The sequence below is a fragment of the Athene cunicularia genome, assembly GCF_003259725.1.
Source record: "Athene cunicularia isolate RWA chromosome 3 unlocalized genomic scaffold, athCun1 chr3_part1, whole genome shotgun sequence".
NCBI lineage: Eukaryota > Metazoa > Chordata > Aves > Strigiformes > Strigidae > Athene > Athene cunicularia.
In genome coordinates this window covers 44,571,771-44,584,510 of record NW_020799097.1, presented here as the reverse complement: position 1 = coordinate 44,584,510, position 12,740 = coordinate 44,571,771, and the positions used below count along the sequence as shown (strand labels likewise).

The 12,740-nt window shown below is 36.7% G+C and overlaps 1 protein-coding gene across 3 annotated transcripts in view; it reads left to right on the top strand.

The window, feature by feature from the left end:
• Positions 1-12,740, top strand: part of FBXL4 (F-box and leucine rich repeat protein 4) — a 59,347-nt gene that overhangs the window by 35,189 nt on the left and 11,418 nt on the right. The gene's annotated exons all lie outside the window — the stretch shown is intronic.

Genomic DNA, 12,740 nt, shown 5'->3' with positions numbered 1-12,740 from the left:
GTAAGTATAAAGAAAAGGCACTGTTCCTAACAAACCGTGGAAGAGAAATTTCTAGAAATTTAAATAGGTAGAATGGAGACGATGCCTTTGTGTTACTTGTTAATATGAAGTCACTTAATATACGTTGTGCGTCATGGCTGGAAAAGTAAAATGGGAAGAGTGAAGATGTAGCACAGTATTTGAATTAGATTATTAGTTACAAAAGTCACAGATTTGTAGAAATAACATTACCTTTCTCAACATTAGCTTCTCTTAATGCAAATCTTTGGTTTTCTATACAAAATAGGCTGCCATTCCTTCTGCACTCCTCAGCTGGTATGGAGATGCTAGGTGGTAACTGGTGTCTAGATGCAAAAAAGACAGGCTAGACTGATCAAGCATGCTCTGAAGTGATTCAGACTTCTATAAAACTTGTCAAAGAACTGTAATAGTGTTCTTGATCTTTATGAAATTTCTGCTACTACTGTGTTTTCATTGTTGGAGCTTCTGAGGAGCAAACAATGGAACGATGCTCATGTTTAATCAAGAGTTTGGTGTATTGTTGATAACTGGACCTGCTTGGAGAATGGAGTCTGAGGCTCTGAATCCACTAAGGAAAACTGCTAACTGATAACAAGTGTCTGACTATTAAGAGAAAATAAGAAAGAAGGTGAGAAGAATAGAACTGGTATGTGTGTTATGGTCCTCTGTAAAAGTTCTGTCTCAAAATAAAAAGAAAAAAAAGAAAAGAAAAATCTGTTCATTCCATTTAGTCCACCATTTTCCTAAATAAATCACTGGTTTGCTTTTTTTCTTAAAAAAAGCCCAGAGAACAAACAAAATAAAGCGCAGAGTCCCTTGATCTAAATTCTCACATCCTATTCTAAAATGACAAAAGTACAGGTCCTGTCATAATTATCAGTGTGTTGTCATTTCTTGTGTTGGAAGGATGGCATCCCTGTTCATCTGTTGTTAACCACCTTGATGTAAAATATTACAGTGGAGATTTTGATGTAATTGCCAAAATGTGAAGAGGGAATAAATATGCAGAGAACAAGTAGGTAAAAGTTCACCAAAATGAGTTCCTCAATGGGGTATCATAATTATCTTTGTATGTATCTTACAGCACAATTCGAGGCAGTCACTGGAATTGAAGCATAGTAAAATTAGGTCAGATGAGGAGGGAGGCTGCCTTTTATGCTTATAAACAGTCTGATGAATTCATTGTTACAGCTGATCAAGGTAAACGCTTAAGTTGAATAATTCAAGTGAAGTGATGATTTTTTTTTTTAAAGGGGCAACACTAAAGAGAACAAGAAAAGCAAAATAGGACTTAATGCTCTAATTGACTTTTAAAGGAGGGTTCCTCTCTGCATACTATTTGTGATACTGGTGAAAAAGGGATCATTTTCCTACTCTGCAGTTTGCATTTTCAACAGAAATCGACGTATTATGTTAGAGCACATCTGGGTAAACAGCACAACTTGTTCTTTTGGTTGTGAATTTGGGGGTGTGATTAAATAATAGAATATGGGATGAATATTCTCCATCCTTTTCATCAGTATGTGATAAAGCTGTTTCTGGTTTTGCATGATGCTTTATAAAAAGTACAATATTAACATTTTAATAAAAGAAATGGTATTTTGATTGTATTAAAACAAACTCCCATGTACCTGTCCAGGTGTAGTATTTCCTTACTCAGACTGTGTCTTGCAGTGCTCATACCTTTTTGGTTTGTTTTGGTTTTCAATGCTAAAAAAAGAGAAGAGTTGATTTTAACATTTAAATTTAAAGTATCTGTTGTACTTTTTCTGTTTATGTGATTACTGTGACACTAATGGATGAATTCTGAGAAAATGCTCTGCAGAAAATTGACTACTTTTAGTGATTTTTTTGTGTGTTAGGTACAGGGAAACAGATTTTGCAGAAAACAAACAATAAAATTGACAACATATTATGTAATCATCTGAGCAATTGCTATGACAGTCTCTTGTTATTTTAGTTGTTTTCTTTGGATAGGTTTTGTATTTTAAAATATTCCTATTGTGTCTGTAATTAAAACTCCCAGTTTTTAAGTGTATGTTTTTAGTGAAATGGGCAGTTCTGATATTCTGCTACTTACTGCACTGCATTGCTGTTTTGGAAGATAGCTGTACTATCTGGAGGAGTTTATGGTCTTTGGTCCTAACGCTGCTGATTCTTAAGAGCATATATAATGTTATTTCCTTGACTTTATTGAGATCAAGTTTCTGTATACAAAATTGGTTTCAAAACTCTGAATTGAAGCTTCCAACATCCTTCAGTTATTCCAACCTCTCTGTTACAAGAGGGAAAGTCCAGTGGCTTTCAGTAACTTGTTTCAGGCCAAACAAGCAAAAAAAAAAAAAAAAAAAAAAAAAAACTCCTCCCCACTAAATGCAGCTCTCTTTTCCAGTGCTTTAAGTTCACTATTAAAGGTTTCGTTATTAAAAGTTGCTTGATTATGTATGTGCTTGAAATAATTTGTAACTTGTGTTGAGAAACTAACCTCAGCATTTTGCACTTCTGTTTGCTCAAGACCACTATTGTACTTGTGGGATTTTTGTGCTGGTGGTTTTGGTGTTTACTGATACATGACTCCTTAATATTTATTCACTGAGAGTGTGTTCACAGCATAATTTAAGTACTTGTTGGCACTGATACATTTGAAGAATACAATGAACAATAGAGGTATTATTGTATACAGTAATTGGCAATGCACATCTTTATGGTTTCAGGACGAATATTATCTTGATTTAGTGCATATCATGAAATATTCCATCCATATAAATAATGCTACCAAAATTGTATTTTCAAGAAACCAAAGCCACAATTACAGTAGGAGAACTTGGCAGTCTCTTTATTGCTGGGTCTAAATTTTAATGTAAGATTATATATTTCATGTTGCATGATATTCTGGATTCTTTGTAATGTGTGAAGAAGTTTTTAAGCTATAACTGAAATACAAAATGAACTAAATTTAAATGAAATTACAATGGACAAAGTACTTTCTTTTTGCACACATTTTAAAGCAAGTCTTGTATTTCTGTATTTTCTCACTGATATGTTTGACCAAGAGCAAATTCAGAACTTGGGCAGCTGTAAGAGAGGACACTAGCAACTTTAGAGGCAGAAGAATCTTAGCAGTAAATGTAACATATTTTCTTATGTCATGAGCAATGAAAGAGTTAATGTTGCCGTAAAATTGTTCTACAGAGCTTTTAGAAATAAGTTGTTATGGGTCATGTTATACTTCTGAGAGCTATTGTCTGAGGTTTTTCAGCTTGGACGAAATTTCATTGGCTTGGGTACAAATCTTTAGGATTAAGAGTTGTGAGCAAATAGTGGAAAAAAAGTGAAATCCTCTAGCTAGAAAATGGATTCTTGGAAGGAGATTGAGCTGGAGACAAATAATCACGCAATACAGGGCCTTGATGGTGCCTTCTGATCCTGTGTCAGGCTCATAGGGCTGAATGTGGTCATTTGAGCCTGTAATGTGAAGAGTGGGGGTGAAGAATGAAGGTGTAAAACAGATTTACAGACATAAGGGAGGGCATAATTTGACCAAATGAAGCAAACCCAAAGTACAGTAATTGAATTAACTACAGAGACTATTACTTTCATTGAATTAATTCAGTAATTGCTGTGTTGCTGTGTCCCAGTCCCTGCTGTGTCCCTGGCACTGCCAAGTAGTTGTAGAGAACAAAAAGGTGCCCGTGTACATCCTGAATCCCAGCTTGCAAATTACATTGTGCCTGCTTGTAAGGAGGCAGGTGTTCTGACTTTTGAAAGGCTACATCTGCACTCAGTACTAAGGTTCATTCCACCTTTGTTTCCCTGTACTCTAGTTCTTCTCTTACCTGATGCTCCTATACTATTCTTATTGCATCTGTTTTTAAACATGTGTCTTAAAAGTTTTGGAGGCAAAAGCTTTAGCACTGTCCCGTTCTTCATCTCAAAAATGGTCCAATAATCCCAAGTACGTGGTGGGAGTGTGGTGGGGAGGGAAGGAGGGGGAAGCTGATGTTTAACAAATATATTCCACTTCTCATCCTTTTCATCATGTTTCTGTCAGTGTTATATCTTCCGAGGTGATAGATGATGGGTGCTCAAGGGGGAAGAAACTTTCTCTTCTAATGCCAGTTTATATTGTAGAGTAAATCATTTTTGCTGCCCTATTTGTTTTGAATCTATCAATGAAAATTGTTTTTGTTAATTTATCCAGAAGACATCACTTAAATACACTTGTGGTAATAAAGGGCAGAGTGAGGGTGCTATCCCTGTCTGCAAAAGTCAGTTGAGAAAGTGTGAAGGGGACTGGCTGCTACATCTGTTGACAGCTTTTTTCAGTCTGGTTGGAGAGGCCAGCTGAGCTGGATCCAGGTGGGCTGGGCTAAACAATCTCTAGAAGTTCCAACACTCAGGTCTTCTGTGATTCTGTGACTTGGTGCTGATGAAACTAATTGAGGACTTAACTCAAACTCATGAGCTTTGTTTCCCTGATCTGTGACCAGGACAATGGACAATGTGAGGTGCACTGTTTCAGTATACCACACTTTTCCCATCAGTAAAATTTGCATAATAGCAACTTTGTCATTTTGTAGCTGTGGTATGAAGATAGTTATACAGAAGACTTTGAGATTTGCTGGTATGTATAGTACTGTATAAGGTAATCTACATAGGAGTGTGTATAAGGACTTAAAATAATGTACCTTGATGACATGTTTTTCTAAGTTGCAGGAAGTACAGTTAGTTACAAAGCTCGGCCTTTTTCCTCTGGAAAAAATGAGAAAAGGATTGCTAAAGAAATCTGCTTTAAGAGGTATAAGCATTTCTGTGAACTAAATGATCAGACACTTTCAGTGGTCATCTCTGGGATTACATGGGTATCCTTGTGAAGGATGAGGTGACTTCTATTTGCTTCCTCATGAAATGGCATCACTTAGCTCAGGGAAACCAAAGGATTTAAGCATAAAACAAGTTTGGCCACCATTTAGTCCTAATTTGGCATTTTCTGTAACTCTTCATTTAACTGAAAATTAACATACAGAGAAGTGAAAATAAATGAAACCAAAAGGTGAACTACTTGAACAGCTTTGTAGACCTCTAGATCCAATTTTAGTTTCCAGAAACAGTATGTTACGTATTTTGTGTGTTCCTGAATGCTCGTGTGCTATCTCCAGATATATTCTTTCTGTCAAAAATAAGATACTGAAGATGAGTATTTCTTCTTGAAACTCAAAATCTTAGCAGTAGTCTGAAAATGCTTTCTGGGAAGCCAATAGGTATGAAAACTTTTCCTGAAAACTAAAACTAGCACTGTATAAGTATCTAAAATTAATTTTGTGTCCTTTAACTGGTTAAACCAATAATTCTTGTGTTTATAAGCACATGTATCATCTCGTCTCTCTAAACCTCCCCAATTCCCTTTTATCCTTAACATAGTTTTTCAGAGTATCATAGTATCAACAAGTACATAACTGAAATTATCTTGATGCCTTAAAATACTGTTGGGGAAGGAGATATTAAAAAAAAAAGAAGATCAGAAGCATATTTTACTGTTTTTTGCTGGAGCAGATTTAGATAATAATTGTATTTCATCATTACTATACCTTTTTTCCTGCATTATTATTGTATTATATTCTTTCTGTGAGAATAATTGCTTTTTTGGATTATTGTAGGTCGTTTTTTAGATAACGAAGTGCAATACCTTGGAATTCATGAAGTAGATTTTTACCTTTTTATAGGCAATATTGATTTGCCCAGTTGTACCTTTCAAAATGAACGGTTTAATAGAAGTTTACAGAATTCTGGCTTTACATCTGATGCGTTTTTTAATGATTGTATTAGAATAGCAGATGTCATGTAACTTCTGACATAGTTCTTTCACAGACTATGCCAAAAAAAACCCCACACCCAAACAGTTGATTTTTGGCTTTCTTCTTGTGCTATATAATGCCAAAGGGAAGAAAAATAAGTATTCTGAATTTATATCGATTTTTAATTACTTGTGACAATCTTAACAAGATTACCTTTTCCATTTGCATGAGGCGTTTGTAATTAAAAATATTTATAGCAATAGTAGCTGTCAGATTGAAATAAAATCGCCTGCTTTCATCTGAGGTTCTAATATGGTAAAACTTTTTTCAGTGCAGTACCTATGAAATAGAACTTCACTGGCTTAAGATAAAGACTCTCATAAATTATAATTGTATATTTTCAAATAGTTGGTGGAAAACACCAATAACAGTGTTTCTGCGGTATTTTTGCTACTGGAAGCCAAAAATGGAAGGAAAACTTTCTGTTGCTGAGCTGTGTGATTGGGGAGAGGATTGTTGTATTTTTTTTATTTTTCAGGCAGTCTTACTAGAACCTCCTTTTAGCCAGTTTTACATGTGGAAATCAATTTTCATTCCAAAGGTACCTTAGTCACATACAGTAATACGTGACATAGGAACACATAGCAGCTGCTATTCACTAAGGTATTTCAGAAAGTTGTAAAGCAGAATTAACATTTAGTTAAGTGTCTCAGTTATTTTCCCTGAAATTAGATGTAATTGGGTTTATTTTCTGAAATATTTTGGCAAAAGTTTTTTATATGTCAGTTTGTAGTAAAGAGAAGGGAAGCTGCCATATGAAAGAGAGCAGTTCAGGATGTTTACTTTGGCTGGTGTTTTGAGGAGGGGCGCTCTCTCCAGAGGCTCAGCAATAGACCACAGCAGGCTTTTTCTGTCTGAAGGGTTTGTGTTGAGAGATGTGGGGCTTTGTAGGAAAACTCCTTGACAGCTGTTTTGTGAGTGCCTGCCCTGAGGGAGGTGAGTAGGCTTCAGGAAGGCTTGCTTTTTCTGGGTGATGGGGCCATGCCCAGCTAAAGCAGTGCTCTGCTCTGTTGCTTTTCTGTCTATTGCTTGAGCTCTGATGCCAGTCACCTGATATTTTGCTTTGCTAGCCATCATTATTACCCTGTTTTCCATCCTTCATCTTTGATTGGTTTTTCTGACTTTGAGTAATCTGAGCAGGACAATGATAATGATAGAGCTGTAACTGCCCTGAAAGAGGCACAAGGTTGCTCCCTTTAGGAGGTAGATGATGTTTAAAAGGCATTGCATCTCTCGGGTGATGGTCACATCATATGGGTGACCTGTCTGTATTAAACCAGCATGTATTTCTTAAGTCCCTGCATGTGCCCCTTCTGTTAATGTTAATTCTTATGGGGGAAAATTACTTTGCTGCCCACAGAATCACTAACCATTGCACTCTTCAGAAACACATCCTTGGTGAAAAGCAGGATACAGCTGTTAAGTAGGATGGATCTTACCAAAGGAGGTTTGAACTGTTGGTGTGAAAATGGGAAGGGAATAAATACCTAATTGCTACTCTGCCATTCTAAAAAGTTTGACCTTAATTCTGTCAGTCCATTCTGTAAAAACTTCCCCTTTTGATTCAGATTACTTGATCCCAGTAAATAACCTATGTGAGAGGGTTATCTTAATGTCAAGTGGTACGTACCACACACATGATTTCTCTTCTTGATTTGCCAAGAGCTTGTTTGTAGTTTTCTTAAAGGAAGTGGTGGTTTCCTTCCTCTCTGCTTTCGCATCGACTTGATAGTCTGCTTTTTGTTTCACCATGGGGTGGTTCTTGTATGTATGTTCAGCATTAAGAGGTTTGGCCTTACTTGTGATAACTTGGCAGATCTTTGTTGTTATTATTTTAAGGAAGGGGTTCTTAACCTGCTTGGCATGTTAACTTAATTTCTGTATCATCTTTATGATTGAATGTAGAAAGGCACGATGTAGACTTCTCATGTCTTTTTGTATGTGTGGCATGTCTCACTTGGTTCTCCAACAGGATAATTCTAGTCTGGTGTGCTGCAGGCCTTGCATTACCTATAAGGAGAATTCCCAAGGTAATTTTGTACACAGTAATGTGTGTGCAGGACAAGGCAGTTGTGAAGGGAGGGGGTTTGTCTCTGCAGTGATAGAAGTAGCACTCATGATGTATGTGCTGAAGTTTGAGATATTTTGATCTAGTCTGTTTCCACAGTTGTGTGTTTGGCTGAATCAGCTGGTCCTAACCTCCCTTGCTGTAAATTTAAACCTTTTGGGAACAAAAGGGAAGCTCCTGCCCAGATCACGAACAGAGGAACCTTTCTGTGTAGTTCTGAGAATACTCTTGATTTCTTTGCTGAAGGATCAGCTTCTGAAAATATGGATGTGATTTGATGAGACACTGAGAGACATTGAAGGTTTCATTGGCCTGGCCTTAGTCTGTAGTTCTCCAGTTCTCCTTTCTGTCTGTTTTTTGGGTTCCAAGAATTCTAAGGAATTAATTCAGAAGTCATTGATTATGACCTTTATTAGGAGGACAGAATAGAGTACCCTGCAGAGTTACCTCCTCATTACCACATTTGTCCCTCATTCAGGCAAGGTTGAATTTTCTGTCTTGGGTTTTGCTCAGATTATTAGTTGTTACTAAATGGAATAATATTGTCAGGTGTTGTGTCAGATAAATAGGCTCCCAAATTATAACTGCATAGTATCAAATGTATACTGACTGTCCTATAATAATTGCCTAATTGCTGTATCAACTTTTAGCTAAATGTGTTGAGAAACATATATTTGATCTATGCACAAACAGCATGAGACAGCTGGTGATTGAGTACTGGATATTCAGGGTTCCACAATTCTTTACTAGCTGTCTGATCAAATCTTTTGATGCTTTTCCTGTGTGTCTTATGAAAAGGTGACTGTTTGTGGAATAAGCTTGTCTAAATATGTTATCCAGTACACTTGGTTAATATAGTTCTAAAGACCCTGATTCTAACGTAAAAGCAAATATTTCTTACAATATTTTAACATAGATCTGTGGAGTAAGATGAAAATGCTACCTAGAAGCATAGGTAAATACTGTGATAGAACCTGTTATTAAATGTAACAACCTCATAAAATTATATGCAAATGCACCTCACTGCAAAGACTCTTCAAGATGCATTTTTTGATGGAGAGATAAGCAACTGAAATATGAAAAAGAAATTATAGTCTTTAGGAATGCTGTTATATTAATTCTTTGATACTGTGGAAAAATGCAATATTCTTGTTGTGGCGAGCTTGCAAATGTAGGCATGTTATCTGATATCTGCCTGCAACTGATGTTATATAAGTATTTGAATGTAAGTGGAGACTACAGGGGTTGGCGGGGATAGGGCAGGGAGGGCTAGAGCTGAGGTCGTCATTTGGAAATGATAAGAAAAAGTAATACAACTTTGGTTGTCCTCTCATACAATGCAGTTGGGGGGTGGGTGGTACTTATAAGGAAATTTTTTATGTTAAAAAAATATAAGTTAAGGGTAGAAAAAAATTAAGTCCTGCATAATGCAATTTTTTCTTGAACAAAGACATTGACTGAAGAATTAATAACTGTGATTAAAAGCAGAGCAAGCAAGGGAAACTGTATTTAAAGAAGGGAGGAAGCAGGTTTTAATGAAACTTTAAGATTACTTTTAGTATTGACTTCATTGAAAAATATGAAGAAAAAATTGCAGGAGAATAAAAGTTGTGTGAAAGATTTAGGCTCTCAAGTTGTTTCATTGAGGGTCTGGAAGAATTCCCAACTTATGTCAGACACAGTTCTTCTGAGAAGGGTAAAAAACAGCCTGTTGTTTGTTCCCAGCATAAAAAGTAACAATTTAAAAGTAGTTTTTAAGATTTCTCTATAAAAAGGAAGTTTATGAAAAGGTGCAGGCTGTTTCTTCCCTATCACAACCCTAAAAGTAAAACTTTATTGTTTTTCTTAAGCTCTTCCTTTAATCTTCCAGAGGCACACTGTGGGGCATTTATTTTCATGTCTTTTATTGTAGCACAGCCATTATGTGATAGCCATATTATAGTGCATAATTTGTAATTTTTTTAAAACCTTTTGTATTTTTTTTTTAAATCTTGGACTACTTGACAATGAAACTGCAATGTGTAAATGGTCAAATATTCAAAGTGCATCATTCACAGGTGAGTGACATCTGCCACAGAAGGTTTTTCTGGTTTTCCATTTGAGCTCAGGCTATCTGTTGGATGCTTTCCTTATACTAACATCAGAAATGATTTGCACTTCCTGCTGGATCATGAATGAAAAAAATCCTGAAAAAAAAAGTCAGGCAAGATTCAGTCTTGCCAAGTGTATTACCCTGGCACCAGTATTTGTTTTTTCCACTGATGGGTTGTCTGTTCAAACCAGCAACATTCTTGCAACATCTAAGTCAAAACAACTTAACCATGATGTCTTTACAAAGACATATATGATACAGGTTAGTCCAGTATCAGCTGTTTAGTTGAAGCATGCACAGCACATAAATGTCTTCCAGGCTGTCCTGTATTACAGTGGAGGACTTCCATGTTTGGGCAGACCTGTCTCATGTGGAGTAAGTTAGGATTTCAGGTGATAATCTCATCTCTTCTCTTGTCCAAGACAGGATGAGCTCTGGCCTTTCTAGCAGACATTTGTCTGACCTGCTCAGAAAGACTTCAGAGACTCTTCAGGCAGTCTGTTTCCTTTTTCTGAGGTGTAGGATTAACCTGTGCCCTGAGGTTGTGTTTAGTGGCAGTATCATATCCTTCTGATCAGTTTGATGTCAGAGACTTCTCTCTTAAGCAACTCCTGCACTGTATGTTTTTCTCATCTGAAAACACCTTTCCTGGCAATGGAGGGATAGGGTAGACCATTCTATTTGGCCTGTTTGGATTCTTCCTGTTGTCTGTGCCATCTTATAAAAATTATTTTACTAGGTTTTGTTCTGGCTTGGATGGCAGAAGAAATTTAGACCACTGAAGCCCTGCCATACATTACTCTACAAAGAAAAAGTAATTCTTGTTTCCAGAGTATTTGTTTTGTTTTGGAGTTTTGTGGTTTTTTAATCATCCACTTTTTTCTTTTCTCAGTCTCTGTAAAGGGGAGCAGATACTAAGCCAAACCTTGCCTTTGGTTCAGGGAAAACTCAAAAAATCTCCAAACTATACATGTCTTGGCTACTAGGCTCAAGAATGGTATTACATGGGTAGTCTTTGATTTGACTGTCTCTGCTTGGCTGGGAAAGTGAAATTAGACTCTCTCCAGGTTAAAGCTTGCTGATCCAGGATTTAGGTGGCCTCTTAGCTCCTCTTATGAAGCACTCTAACATCTGAAGCTTGGCCTGTGTTACAGCTTCAGGGTCGGGTCTTTGCCTTGCTCTTCTCCTTTGCTTAAGCAGGAGTATTATCTCTCATTTTGTATTGCAAGTCAGAGAGATGAGTTGTACAGACAGATGGTTTGAAACAGACAGGTTATTACAATGATAGTCCCTCTATATGTAGTGCATATGGATTCTGTGAGCTGCCATTCTCTCCTGCTATTTTCATGTCCTTAGCCACCTGGATTCTCAATTGACTGAGGCACAACTAGGCATGCACAAAGGATTTTTTCTTCTTTCTTGACATATGCAAACCCCACCTCAGTTACAGAAGAACAGACATTGCTTCTGAAAAAGATCTGATTTGGTGTGTGTGGGCATGTATGTGCCCCAGAAGAGGAGTTAATGTAGCTCGTATAATTAATGTTGAGTAAGTAGTTGTTTACTCTTGGGCTTGATTTGGTGTGATTTGTGATTGTACGACATGGTGTTCTACCAAGTTCCCTTCCATTACCTCCATTCCTAGTGCTTTTTTAAAATGGTTTGTTTTTTAAAAAATAATTGTTTGTAATAATAGTTTAGGTTTTGTACGTTGTGAAAAGACCTTTGAAAATGTGAACTCAGTGCGCATCAATACAGGAAGGACTGTCTCAAATTAGAGAGGGACTACAAAAAGTGTTCTGAGAGATGCATCACATTCCTGTTTAAAGTAGCTCAGTTCTCTAATCGAGATAACTATGAATATTAGTCTGCCTACCTATTTCACTCCTCTCTGAAGAAGTAGTAGTATGAAATTGATATCACATCCTACAAGCTGTTCAGAGTGACTGTTCACTTTTACACTGTTTGTGTCAGTTAAGGAAAGATATTTCTGCTTCCTGTCCTTTCAGGCCAGTGTTTAAATTCCAGTCTGGAAACCACTGCTAAAAATTAACATGGTGGAATGCAGCAAGGTATTCAGCTTCCCTGTGGAGTCACCTGAATACCTGCAGAAACCCTGTTTAGAATTCTGTGTGCAGTCAGAGACTGATTTGTTTAGCTCTGATATTTAAGGTTGTAGAGAGGGGTTTGGGATTTTGCTTTTAATTTGTGCACCTGAGTAGGTTCTAAAGCTCTCAGCTTTCACTGTGTTAAATAGTAAAGATTATAGCTCATTCTCTTAGAGTTACTTATTTATTCAGGTTTAATGATCCAAATGAAGCATTTGCTTAATAAGTATGTTATTTAAAATGTATCGGATATTTACACATTTACTAGCTTTAAAGTGTTCTTAAGTGTTACCTTTTTAATAATGATTTTTTAATGCTTTTGTGTTTAATTCCCTAGCTACCTTTTTCTTTAAAAACATGAATGAAAGTAAAGCAAGCAAGCAGACAGTGGCTTGTAAGACCTCTGCAAAGATATATGTGAGGAAGGCTTACTCATAGCATCTACTTTTAGGCTGCCTTTTGGGAAATCAAATCTTAGAAGGCCAAGTTGGAAGCTGAGGTTCCATACATGTCAAGTGTTGGGTGTTTCTAATTGCTCCCTGGAGACACCTAAATTAGATGTCTGAAGTGGTCTCCATGAATACCCCATGCTATGT